Genomic DNA, 11,469 nt, shown 5'->3' with positions numbered 1-11,469 from the left:
TGCCTGCCTCGAAAGCTCAAAGGTCCTGAGTTTGATTCCCCAGTACCAGAAAAGAAAAAACAAAACAAAAACACAGAAACAAAAATATGATCAATTAGCTCTAGAGAAGACAATAAAGAAATTTCATTCCACTCATTTAGATTTCACTTAAAACTATGCCAAACAATAAAAATAAAAAATAACAAGGCAAGACAGTTGCTGTGACTAAAACAAAAAGTGTAGTGAAAACCAGTTACAGGTGGCAAATTTGGACTGCAGTTGAGCACTGAGAGTTAACCCTGACTTCCTCAATGCTTAGAAAAGATAGAACATGGGGACGCAGTTCCAAAAGAACCAATAATTCTTGAATTGAAGCGATGTACGTACAGGTACAAACAGGCCACACACAAAAAAAGAAAAACAGAAGAACAAGGAGAGGAGAGGGGAAGGAGGAGAAGGAGAAAGGAAAAGAATTACCCTCTACAGCCTCAGGACCACATACCAGACCTACAAGGAAGTTAGAACTGATTCATTACTGTGGACAACCTAACCAGACCCAGGAAGGTGGTCAAAGAGAGACGGAGACATGAGGGAGGGGAAGCAACCATTCTATTTCTGTAGAGGAGGCATAGGGATTTAATCCTGGACCTTCTTTGTGAAACCCAGTAGTTTCCATGACAACAAGATTGAGAATAACATTAACATGGAAAACAATAACATCACGAGGAGAGTCTTGATTTTTTTTTTTAAATTCACTTTGGCTCAAAATTCAGTAGCAAATTCCTTTCCATTCCTTTCCACACACATACTTTTTCAGCATTTAGATAACGTCTTCCAAAGATAAGGAAAATCTAGGTAAAAAGAAGCTGGCATGGAAATTACATATATGCATATGGCAAAAAAGGCAAAAATTACAGGGAAAGAATTAGCAGTAAAAGAAGCTAAATAATGTACTACAGAATTGGAATTATATCAAGAAATAGAGGAATAAAATTGGAGAGTATTTTTCAATAATAAGAGTTAAGGGGCTTTATGACTTCTAAAATGACATTATGCAAAGAAGAAATATAGGACATATGAACAAAAAGTTAAAATAAAATGGCATCATTTAGTAATAAATAGGAAAGAAAGATAAAACAACTACTGAGCAAATCCATTTACAGTCAAAAAACGAAAAACTCAATACAGGTACAAAAATTCCCACACAGTTAGCAGAACACAAAAGCATCATAAAGGAAGAGCTGATCAATGGAATATTTTCAGAATTCTGTATTTCTACATATCAAGAGATACATTTTTTAAAATGAGAGAGCAAGCCACCATGTGGAAAAATATTAGCAATATGTATAATATGATTATATCTACTATTATAGATCAATAATAAAAATGCACTTTTTGAAAAGGGACAATATCTTGAACCAATTCTTCACAGAAAAAGAAATAAAATTTCAAACAAGTACATCAGAAGTTGCACGATGTTATAAGCTATTTGGGAAATAAAATTTAGCATCATTATTTTAATTTTCATGCTCTTTAAAGTATGAGATACTATTTGTACCTGCCAGAAAGGCTAAAGTAAAGATGTATAAAAGCAAATGTTGGTGAGAATGTGGAATAGTGCTTACTCGTGGTCTGGCTGACGGAGGCATGAGCTGGCACACGCACTTGAGGGAACAGTGTGGCAGCGGCTGTGCTGATAACAATGGACCAGGTGGTCCATGCAGAGGCTGTGGATTCAGCCAGCCATGAGGAGGAGCCTGGGTGGACGAGCCGCAGCCCTGTTGGCGATGCCCGTTCTTAGGCCTTAAGGACTTTGGCTCTTTGGTCTTCTTAGCTCACTGATATCAAGGAGCAAGGAGGATTCAGTGCTGCATTCTTTTCATTCTTTTTTGGGATCTCTGTCCCAGAGATCATGTAAATGCTACAACAGTAATGATTGTCATGAGCTACGTGTAACAACTAGACCATTAGACTGGAAGGTGGTCACTTGGTAGCAATAATAAGTGGCAGACAGATCTGTAATTGGAATAAGGAGCTGTATGACAAAACGTGGTCCTGGCTTGTAGAGTGGGCAAGAAGCAGCCCGGGGGACTTGGCAAAGCACTGGGGAGAGCTGGACACATGTGGGGATTTGGCTCAGGGAGCCTGGGAGGACAGGAGAATCGCTGTTGGAAGTAGGAGGAACGAAGTTACTTGTGATAACCTAGAAGATGCAAATGCACTTGGTGCTCCAGGCAAGGCGATGTCTAAGGAGAGTGTTGACGGTGCCTCGTGATCTCATACAGGTTCCTGTGCTAGAACGAAAGAGAGGAGAGGCTTTGCTTTGAACTTGGAAGAAATGAAGAAATGTTCGACTCTGCTAACCTACTCGGAACTGAGAATGAACACAGCACAATTGAAGCCAAGTGTCTCTGAGACGTGGCCAGGAGACAGGACCTTGAGACAAGGCATCTGCCTTGGTGCTGGACAAGGACCTCAGGAGATCTGTGCTTCCGGGTGGGAGGTCCAGGCCTCAGCCAGGCTGTGCTCTGAAGAGGCACAGACCTCATGGAGATGCCCAGCTGCTTCTCGGTTCCTAGATCTGCTGTGGGGCCACCTGCACCCACATTCCCACCAGGCATCCACGTGAGGCACTCAAAGGGGACTCCAGGCTCTGCCTTTGAGTTGTGCTTGGATTTTGGTCTCTGCAGAGGCTCTACATGATGTAGGATGGAAAAGAAACATCCCCATTCCTTGTCTGAAAACCCAACCCAGAAACGCATGAGCAGAATGAAGTGACTGTTTTATGCCACTGAGTTTGGGCAGTGGTTGGTAGGACAGCAGCGGTAGCAAAAACAAAACAGAAGGTGAAGTTGTGCATTTCATCTAAGTTGTCAGCTTGGTTGGCCTACAATTGCTCACTGTGCCCTGTCAACATTGTAACATCTGTGGTGATAACTCTTTTTTCTCTCCACCATTGGAGTTCATCTTCCCTCTTTTTAGCATGTAGAGTATAACGAGAGGGTTGTGAATTTCGTTCATCTTTTCAAGGAACCAGCTTTTGGCCTTGTTAGTTTTCTTCACTGTCTGTAGTTTTTTTACTGTGTTGATTCCCTTATCTTTATTCCCCGACTTTTTTTTTTATTTTTTATTCCCCTATTTGCTTTTAGTTTATTTTGTTCTCTTTTTCCTGGCTTTGTGAAGCAAAACTTGAAGTCACTGAACTCATATATTTCTTGTTTTCCAATACAAGCATGCAGAACTCTACATTTTCCTTAAGGTCTACTTTAGGTGTATTCCCTAAATTTTGACACCTTGTATTGTAGTGCTTGTTTTTATAGTCAATTCTGAGTTCAATTTTACTGAAGTGAATTTTTACTTTTGGCCATTTTTGTTTTTAATCAAACACTGTACTCCAGGGAATGAGAGCAAGAACATGTTAACTCAAATATAATCCTGTGGTGTAATGATGTTCAAGTCTTGCTGTCTGATTTCCACTTAATGATAATTTACTATAGCGGGGACATATTTTAAAATAGCACTTTTTACTATAAAATAAGGCGACAGTTGCACCAGAGGCAGTGGATGTCCTGTCTCAGTGCATCATCAAGTCTGCCTTTAAAAGGGACGAGAAAAGGCAGACATGTCAGTGTTAGTGGGGACAAACGACCAGCAAGGACAGCGGTCCTGCAGTGCCTTGTAACGTGTGGTCCTTAATTTTCTCTTTGGCCTGAGTCCTGCATGCTTCAGCCATCCATCAGGACACAGGAGCACCTGTGATTTGCTCCAGCCAGTGTTCAGCTAATCAAGCAGTAACATTCAGAGCTCAGCCCTGTGGTGTTTTTTCTTGGCCAGTTCCTACTAAAGTGATTCTAAAGCCAGTCGTATATTGATGTGCAAGGAAAGAGCCCATATATCATGTTTTATAAAGTCCTTTTTCTACCAATCCAATAACTCTCATGACCTACACAAGACTTGTGGCTGGATGTGCAAGGCTGGACATTTGTCCAATATTCACTGCTTTGTATTTGTCCAATATTCGCTGATTTGTATTTGTCTCATATATGTTGCCTCACTCACACACTTCCTCAGCCCTATAAAGGGAAGGTCTTCCCCTTTCTTGGTGGGTGGGCAGAGTAGGGTGTGTAAGAGAGTAATCAAACATGGGTCGACAGCAATGCACAACTACGGTGGCTTGTGCGCTGATGATTGGAAACGTGTGTCGACACAAGCGGACATAATTTACAGGACTGACAGCACGGGGACTAATCGTAGAAGAGGTTACTCAGAAATAACGAAGCGCAAGGTTTCGGAAACCTGTAACTTTGGAGGAGGTGGTGTCATTTGCTAAGAGATCACAATGAGAAAACAAGTTCGAGTGCCAGGAGTAGACGTCACGAGCTCAGTTTTGGGTAAATGGAGCGTACAATGCCTGTAAGGCACTCCCATGCAGGGCTTTAATAGAAAAGCCTGGTATGACCTGTTGGCAGTTTATCTCCATTTACACATCCTGTGTCAATTCTGCATGGGCCATCCTGTATTGTTCTTTGCTTTAACTGGTCAAAAGCATACAATTACTCAGTGTATGTAAGAAATGCAAAGTCACTCAGACCAGTAGCCCTGAAATAGCGCCCTGTGTTGGAATTGAGTCAATGATCCAAGTCTAAATCCTACATCTCATCAATTTACTTCTTGTCATTCTAAGAAATATTTGTGAGTCTTTGCTCTGAACCACTATTCATGCCTTTTATTTCTTCAGGACCCCACAGATTCTCCCCATTTATATCTCCAGTATTTGTGCCCCATCACTAGCACGTAAATAAAAATTCACAACTAAATGGTCACTTAGAAGAATGCATCCATGGTTTGTGTAATTCTATCAAAACACCAGCAGATGTTGCTATTGTGTCAGCATCGCAGGTCTTAGTTTTCACCTGAGAAGCACAGTAACTGCCAGAGAATTTCCCCAGCCAGGTGCTCATTTTCTGGGTTTCAGCACCAGGCCACGGAAAGGGCCATCCCTCCTTCTGTTTCTTGTTCTTCCTGTTAGCTGCCTAAGGCATCTGCCTCACAAAAAGTCTAGGGTGGGGCAAGGATCTCACCCTCTCCAGAAAGGACCTGTTACACCGTGGTGGCCTAATTGTCATCTTTAAATGATGTCTGTCCAGGGGCACTCAGCCTGCTGCTTCGTTAAAATTCCTAATTTACTCCTCACTGTTGAGACTCTGTAAGAACCATACACTAGTAAGAACTAAAAATACTACAAGCCTTTGATGTTTACATAATTCCTTCAAGGACAGTTTTTAAAAATAAAAATCATCATCACAGCCCCAAGGGAGCCGAACGAGAAATGAGCCTCTAAGCTGACAAATCTCTGGCGTGGCCATAAAGTTCTCCGCCTGTCGGAAACAGCTCTGCTGTGGTTCCAGTGCGTCCCCTAGGCTCTGTGCTGGGAGCTGAAGAGCGAGTCTGTCCCTGTTTTGCTGCTGTCACCCTGTCTGGCCCTTCTACATCCCAACATGGGCTCATGCAGCTGGAAGGGCCTCGCCAGAGGACAGCGCCCTGCTGCTGGGCTTTCTAGCTGGAGGCCCACGTCCTTTGGAGATTCTCCAGGCTCGGGAATTCTGTGACAGCAGCAGAATCAGAGTAAGATGAGCACATGCAGTTACACGGGAGTATAGTTGTTACTTTTGCACTCCAATGTTTAGACCATGGAGAGCAGGGGAAAATGTGTGCTTTCTGAAGACAAATGAACTGACATTTTTATTCTGACTTCATTGTTTCCTAACTATCTGACTCGGGGAACGGGGGGAACTTAGCCTCTCTGACACCCAGTGTCCTTGTTTACAAACTATTAATAAGGAAGCCATTCTTCTGAGCAGCTGAGGGTACTAACAGCTCAAGGATCTAGTGCCACAGTGGTTGCTCTACTTTCCTCACAGGTGTATGTCATGTACTTGTAGAAGGATATCTTTCCTCTTGGGCTAGATGAAGCCCCAGCCTTACCTTGTTTGAGAAGTCAGATGGTGGGAACTCCTCATGAAGGATCTGATCAACCTAATTTGGACAAGATTGGAAGAGAGAAATTACTACTTATTTAAATAACAGGGATCTGGCCTAGCAATAAACGGATGCCAATGACAAAGGTTGGTTTGGTTTTTATCAGCAGCTACCTGAGGAAAGGTCAGTAATACTTAAACAGTCCGGATCATTCTGGACACTCAACTATGTCCAAGGGCTGAAAGAATGAGCCAGAGGCCTTGGGCACTGACCGGAGTTATCAGAGTTCATGCACCTCATCTATAGTCACTCACCTGTGGCAGCTCACAAGAGGATCTCAGGTATGAAATGACCAGGTTTATGTATTTAAAAACCAGGGAAAGGAATTACAATGAGAGGACCAATGAAAATTTCTAGAGATAAATATCTTGAAGCAACAGAATTTCACTGCTTCCAGCCCCAAAGTGAAGGACAAAACAAAAAGAAAATCTAAAACAAGTGGTAAGAAACCTCACAGCCTGGTGTGCCAAAGCCATTTCAATCCTGCCCACTTGGTTAGCCCAGGGATCCTTGTTATACAGCAACAGAAATCATGGATTTCAGAACCAAGACCCCCAGTTGTAACAGTGTGTGACACAGGTTGGATCACATTTAAAAATGTTTGTTCAGGGGGCTGGGGATTTAGCTCAGGGATGCTATGCCTGCCTGGGAAGCACAAGGTCCTGAGCTCAATCCCTGGTACCAAAAAAGAAAAGAAAAATGTTTACAGTTATAAGCACTAAGTTTCACTTATTTGATAATTCAGCTGAACAAAACACTGTCTTTCTTTGATAATACTAAAATTTTACAGTTTCTGGTTTATAGAAATAATACTTTCAGAAAACTGCATATTCCAAACTCCTGAATCATTCCTGCATCCATTTTTACATTTACGTAACATGTGCCGAGTGTAGTCTGTGTGAGGCAGTGGTCAGGACGCACGGCGAGGTCTGACCTTTCTGCTTGTCACAATCCTTCTCTTGTGGAAAGAAGGGTATCAGTGCTGCTATAATTTATGCAAGGCTCTGTGGAGTTTTCATACGCCTTGTGACGATGACTCGGCAGACTGAGAGTGCAATCAGCTAACCAATCCCATTGCCCCACCTTCTCTTCAATAATTGATGCAAGAAACAAGCAAATGTAGTTATGTATAGCGTACTGCAAATGTATAGCATACTTCAAATGTATAGCATACTGCAAATCCATGCCCCGAAAGAAATACACAGACATCTGAGGAAAATAAATGTTTACCCAGTGAAAAAACATGTAAATATGCAATTGGTTCTAAAAGGATAGTATTAAAGATAGACATTAAATGACTTGTTAATAAAAATATGAGAGGGCTTATGCTTTTGCTAGTTCTCAATGTTCCATTTCAAATATTTGTAATGCTCCACTGAAAATCCAAAATTACAATAGCCAAGGCTAAATGTAACCCAAGAAGTGTGTTATCTGGATGACATATGAGAATATAAATCCAAATTCAGCTGGAGAGCTTTTCCTCATCTTTTTTCTAAACAGTGACGCCTAAGTTTGTGGAGAGTTCCAGAACAGACTGGATTGCTGCGTCTTTAACACTGAACACACGTTCCTCACAGCCGACTCCAATTCTTCACTGCTTCACTTCGATGAAAATGCTTTTGTGGTTAGTGCTGTGTTCTCTTTTTTATTTATTTTTATTTTATTTTTATCTTTATTTAATTTATTGGTACAATTTAGTTATACAGTACAGTTGCAGTCATCATTGGGATCTTGTACCTTTAGGAGACTTATCTTGGTTCTTATTTTTCCCCATTCCCCAGCCTTCCCTTCACCCCTCTTGAGACAAATTTTTGTAAATGACCAGAAACCTCAGGGAACCTGTGTCACTGAGTCACTACATTTTATGAACATAGAATCGACATTAGTAGGAAAGATCAGATGTGAGGAAATGTGGACCCTCTTCCCTGGGAGAGATTGAGTCTCAGACCTGACCAACCCGGGAAGTTCACATGCATAATCCAGAAGGCAGTGACCTCTTCTTGCCTGTGGGACACTTGTTACCCTCCTTTAAGACTCCTCCTGGCTGACAGTTTATTGGTTCCCTAGTCTAAGGAAGCTGCCGTTCACATATTTAAGTGCCTCTTCCAAAGTTGTACAGTGACAAGGTGGAATTTAAACTGTTTAATGCGATTGCAAGGCCCAGGCCATTTCCATGAGTCTGATTTGACCCATAATATCAAATGGCTTTCAGTTTTGATTTGCAAAACATCAAGAATTAATATTCATTAAATTTTCTATAATACCACATTATCATTCGACTTCAGCACAAAGTAACAAAATTTAAATATTAGAAATTAAATAATTATTTTATCCTGCCCTTCTAACCTTCATTCCAAAACAAGTTTAGTAAATAAATGAGATAAAAATATGCATTGTCTATACTAGGGACCTTGTGCTTGTGAGGCAGGCTGTGGCACCACTGAGCTACATCCCCGGCCTGTATAAACTTTAAAGAAATCCTTCCTCTTGGGGTTGAGGATGTAGCTCAGTGGTAGAGCACTTGCCTAGCACGCATGAGGCCCTGGGTTTGCTCTCCAGCACTATCAAGAAAAACAGGCGAAAATTCTACTCTTGGGTACAGCAACTGTATTCCTTTTCATTGAGATTACATCATTTCCAAATACTAACTTTCTCTAAGACCTTTGAAATTTAAAAAACTAATTTAATTTAAATTTGTATACTTTTTAAGGCAAAAATAATATTCACACTTCTCCAGTGTCCTGCTAGCGAGCACAGAGCACTAGTTAGGTTAGAAACTTTGAAACCTGGAGCTAATAGAATTGCCCTCCCTCCCCCACTCCCCTTTATCTTCTCTCTTTCAACAATTCAGCAATATTTTAAACAAATACCTTTGTCTCAAAAATTTGTACATACCTAAAGCCAGGGTGAAGCCATTCCTCGAGAGGGTGGTCTGACTATTTCAGCTGACATCCGGGAAGCAGGACTGCAGAAAACAGGACAGGTGAAATCAAACGCTGCTAAATAGCAAGAGAATAATGCCTCACCTACTCCTAACTGTCTTTCATACCATTCTTAGGAAAAAGCCATAGTGAGACGGTCTCTTCAGAGGATCCTACAGAAATGGAAAGAGCATCGCCGTCAGGGTAGTTTCAAAAGGGAGCTCAAAGGTGGGGAAACATTTTAAAAGGAATGCAATGCTCCAAGCAGTGGCAGATGTCACTTCCTCCAGAAAACCCTGGCCAGCTGGCTCTCAGGTTTAAGCCCAGGCCTCTTGTAGGCGCTACGAGAACCCCCTGTATCATCTCTCCTGAGTCTCTCCTACCCACTCTGAACCGCAATTACTGCTTACTGGTCACCCTCACATGTTTCACAATGAGCTTCATGAGAGTCTCTGTCATGGCTATGTTCACAGTCTATTAAAGTAGTGTGCAGACAGCAGCTTCTCAGTAAGCGATTCAGGAAGGAAGGAGTTAAAGAATGCCTGCATTTCGTTATAAGCAGACATATGCTCTTGGACAATTATGAGATACGTGGACAGCATTTCTGGCATTAGAAGCTGAAATTTCTGTACACAGTGCATTAAGAATGTTTTCAAATGCATTACTGAGTTGGCAGGACAGCACACGTGATTCCAGGCATTCAGAAAAGATGCAGCTGCTCAAAGGGGGTGGTGGCTGAAGCTACTGCTCTCCTCTTAGCACCTGTTGGTTCCTGGTGGTCCAAAGCTTGGACTTTCAGGGACCTTGAGCACAGGGGAAAAGACCAAATCCTGTGCTTGTAACTAGGGAGTTTGAATCAGACACTCATGGAAACCAGGACAAAAGCATGGAAGAAGATAGTGAAGCTACTTGTCTACTGGTTGGTTGTTTTTTACTCTATGTGAGGGAGCAAACAAAGATTAGATCTCTCTCCCATGAAAGTCATAGGTCATTCGCTTCAAGTTGAATCCAGTTGACTTACAGAAGCAACTCCTTTCTGGGCAAAAACATTCTAAACTCAAGTGCAACAGTCAAACAAAAATAAAATAACACAAAATAACAGTGTCCCTAGAAGTGGAATCTCACAATTAAAAAAAAAAATCTTTCACTAAAATGTAGATATTTCAAATAAATTGAACAGACCATAAAGTTAGTAATTTAATGTCAAAAAATCAAAGGTAGTGGAAGTTATATAAATAAGAGACTGTCAACAATAACTGGGAAGCTTCAATAACAAAACAACCTGAAAAGGAGAAAGTAATGACAGCTACTAGAGATTCAGTGGATGAGTAGCTTTGCAGACTAATCTGAGATGACAAAAACATGGCAGACCAGAGATAACCCTCAGGGAAATCATTTAGCACACAGGACAGTGACATGAGCAGATGGAAAACGGAGAAAAATAGGAATAGATAATAGGCTCTAATACACCTTTAATTATAGTTTCAGATGGGAAAAATATCTACACTGAAGAAGCAATGTTTGAAGAGTGGGTGATTCAGAATTTTTCAGAAATAGTAAAACACTTCATCCCTCAGACTCAAGAAGGTAACAGGTGCCACGCCCAGGAATAAAGGAAATCCACACTGTACACGTCCTTCTCCACCTGTAGGCAATGGAAGGTGAAGAGGACCTTAGAAGAGTCAGGGCCGGGGGCAGCGATGAGGGTTAATGGCTGGATGTGCAACAGCAGCCGTAGAAGTCAGGAGATGGTCACCAAAGTCTCCGACAAACTAAGAAAAAGCCCCTCATCCTAGATATTTATAAACAGGGTAGCTATCATTTCAGAATAGGAGTGAAATGGAGGTATTTCCAGGTCAAAGACAAAGAACAACATTGTGAGAGGGACTTCCCCTCCAGTATGGCCTAAAACAATCAATTGACTCTTCGGCTGGCTCTTCCTACTTTACTGATTCTGAAAGAATTAGAGAGAGAAAAATTAAGAAAATGGGAAGGAACCCTTGGCCTGACAGTAGCAGATGGACAGCTTTTTTGAGCTAGTGAATATGCAGGTGAGTAGACTTGGCCTCAAATGTTGCAAATATATACATTTAGAAACAAAAACAGAGCATTTGGTATAGTTCAAGTACAGTGCTTGCCTAGCATGTGTGAGGCCTTGAGTTCAATCCCGAACACCTCAGAACAGCAGCAATAATAAAGCAGAGAAGGACTATCGGAGAAGAGCTCTTGCTTCACCCAACCACTACCTGGAAAAGCAGCACTGGACCCATAGCTGCCCCTCTGGGCCTCTGAAGGATGAATAATCAATATTCACAGGTGTTTGCTTGTGACATGCTGAGAACAGGTGGAGAAGGAGCCATGGAAGGCCAGGTGTGGTGGCGCACGCCTTAATCCCAGCATTCAGGAGGCTCAGGCAGGAAGATCACTGTGAGTTTGAGATCAACCTGGGCTACACAGTGAGTTCCAGGTCAGTCTCACCTACATAGTGAGACCCTGCCTCAAAAAACCAAAAAAAAAAAAAAAAAAAAAA

At 41.7% G+C, this 11,469-nt stretch overlaps 1 long non-coding RNA gene across 1 annotated transcript; it reads right to left on the bottom strand.

Moving 5' to 3' along the window:
• Window positions 1-1,584: 1,584 nt before the first annotated feature.
• LOC104853921 lies at window positions 1,585-9,144 on the bottom strand. Its single transcript, XR_777923.1, has 4 exons — window positions 9,068-9,144; window positions 8,914-8,983; window positions 5,965-6,015; window positions 1,585-2,273 (listed from the first exon to the last, which is right to left on the bottom strand). It is a non-coding gene; the product is annotated as an uncharacterized LOC104853921 (long non-coding RNA).
• Between the last annotated feature and the right edge of the window lie 2,325 nt (window positions 9,145-11,469).

This window comes from Fukomys damarensis, unplaced genomic scaffold, assembly GCF_012274545.1.
Source record: "Fukomys damarensis isolate Sample0158 unplaced genomic scaffold, DMR_v1.0_HiC HiC_scaffold_5, whole genome shotgun sequence".
NCBI classification, from domain to species: Eukaryota; Metazoa; Chordata; class Mammalia; order Rodentia; family Bathyergidae; genus Fukomys; species Fukomys damarensis.
The sequence above is the reverse complement of the archived record's forward strand: the minus strand, read 5'-3'. Positions and strand labels throughout refer to the sequence as shown.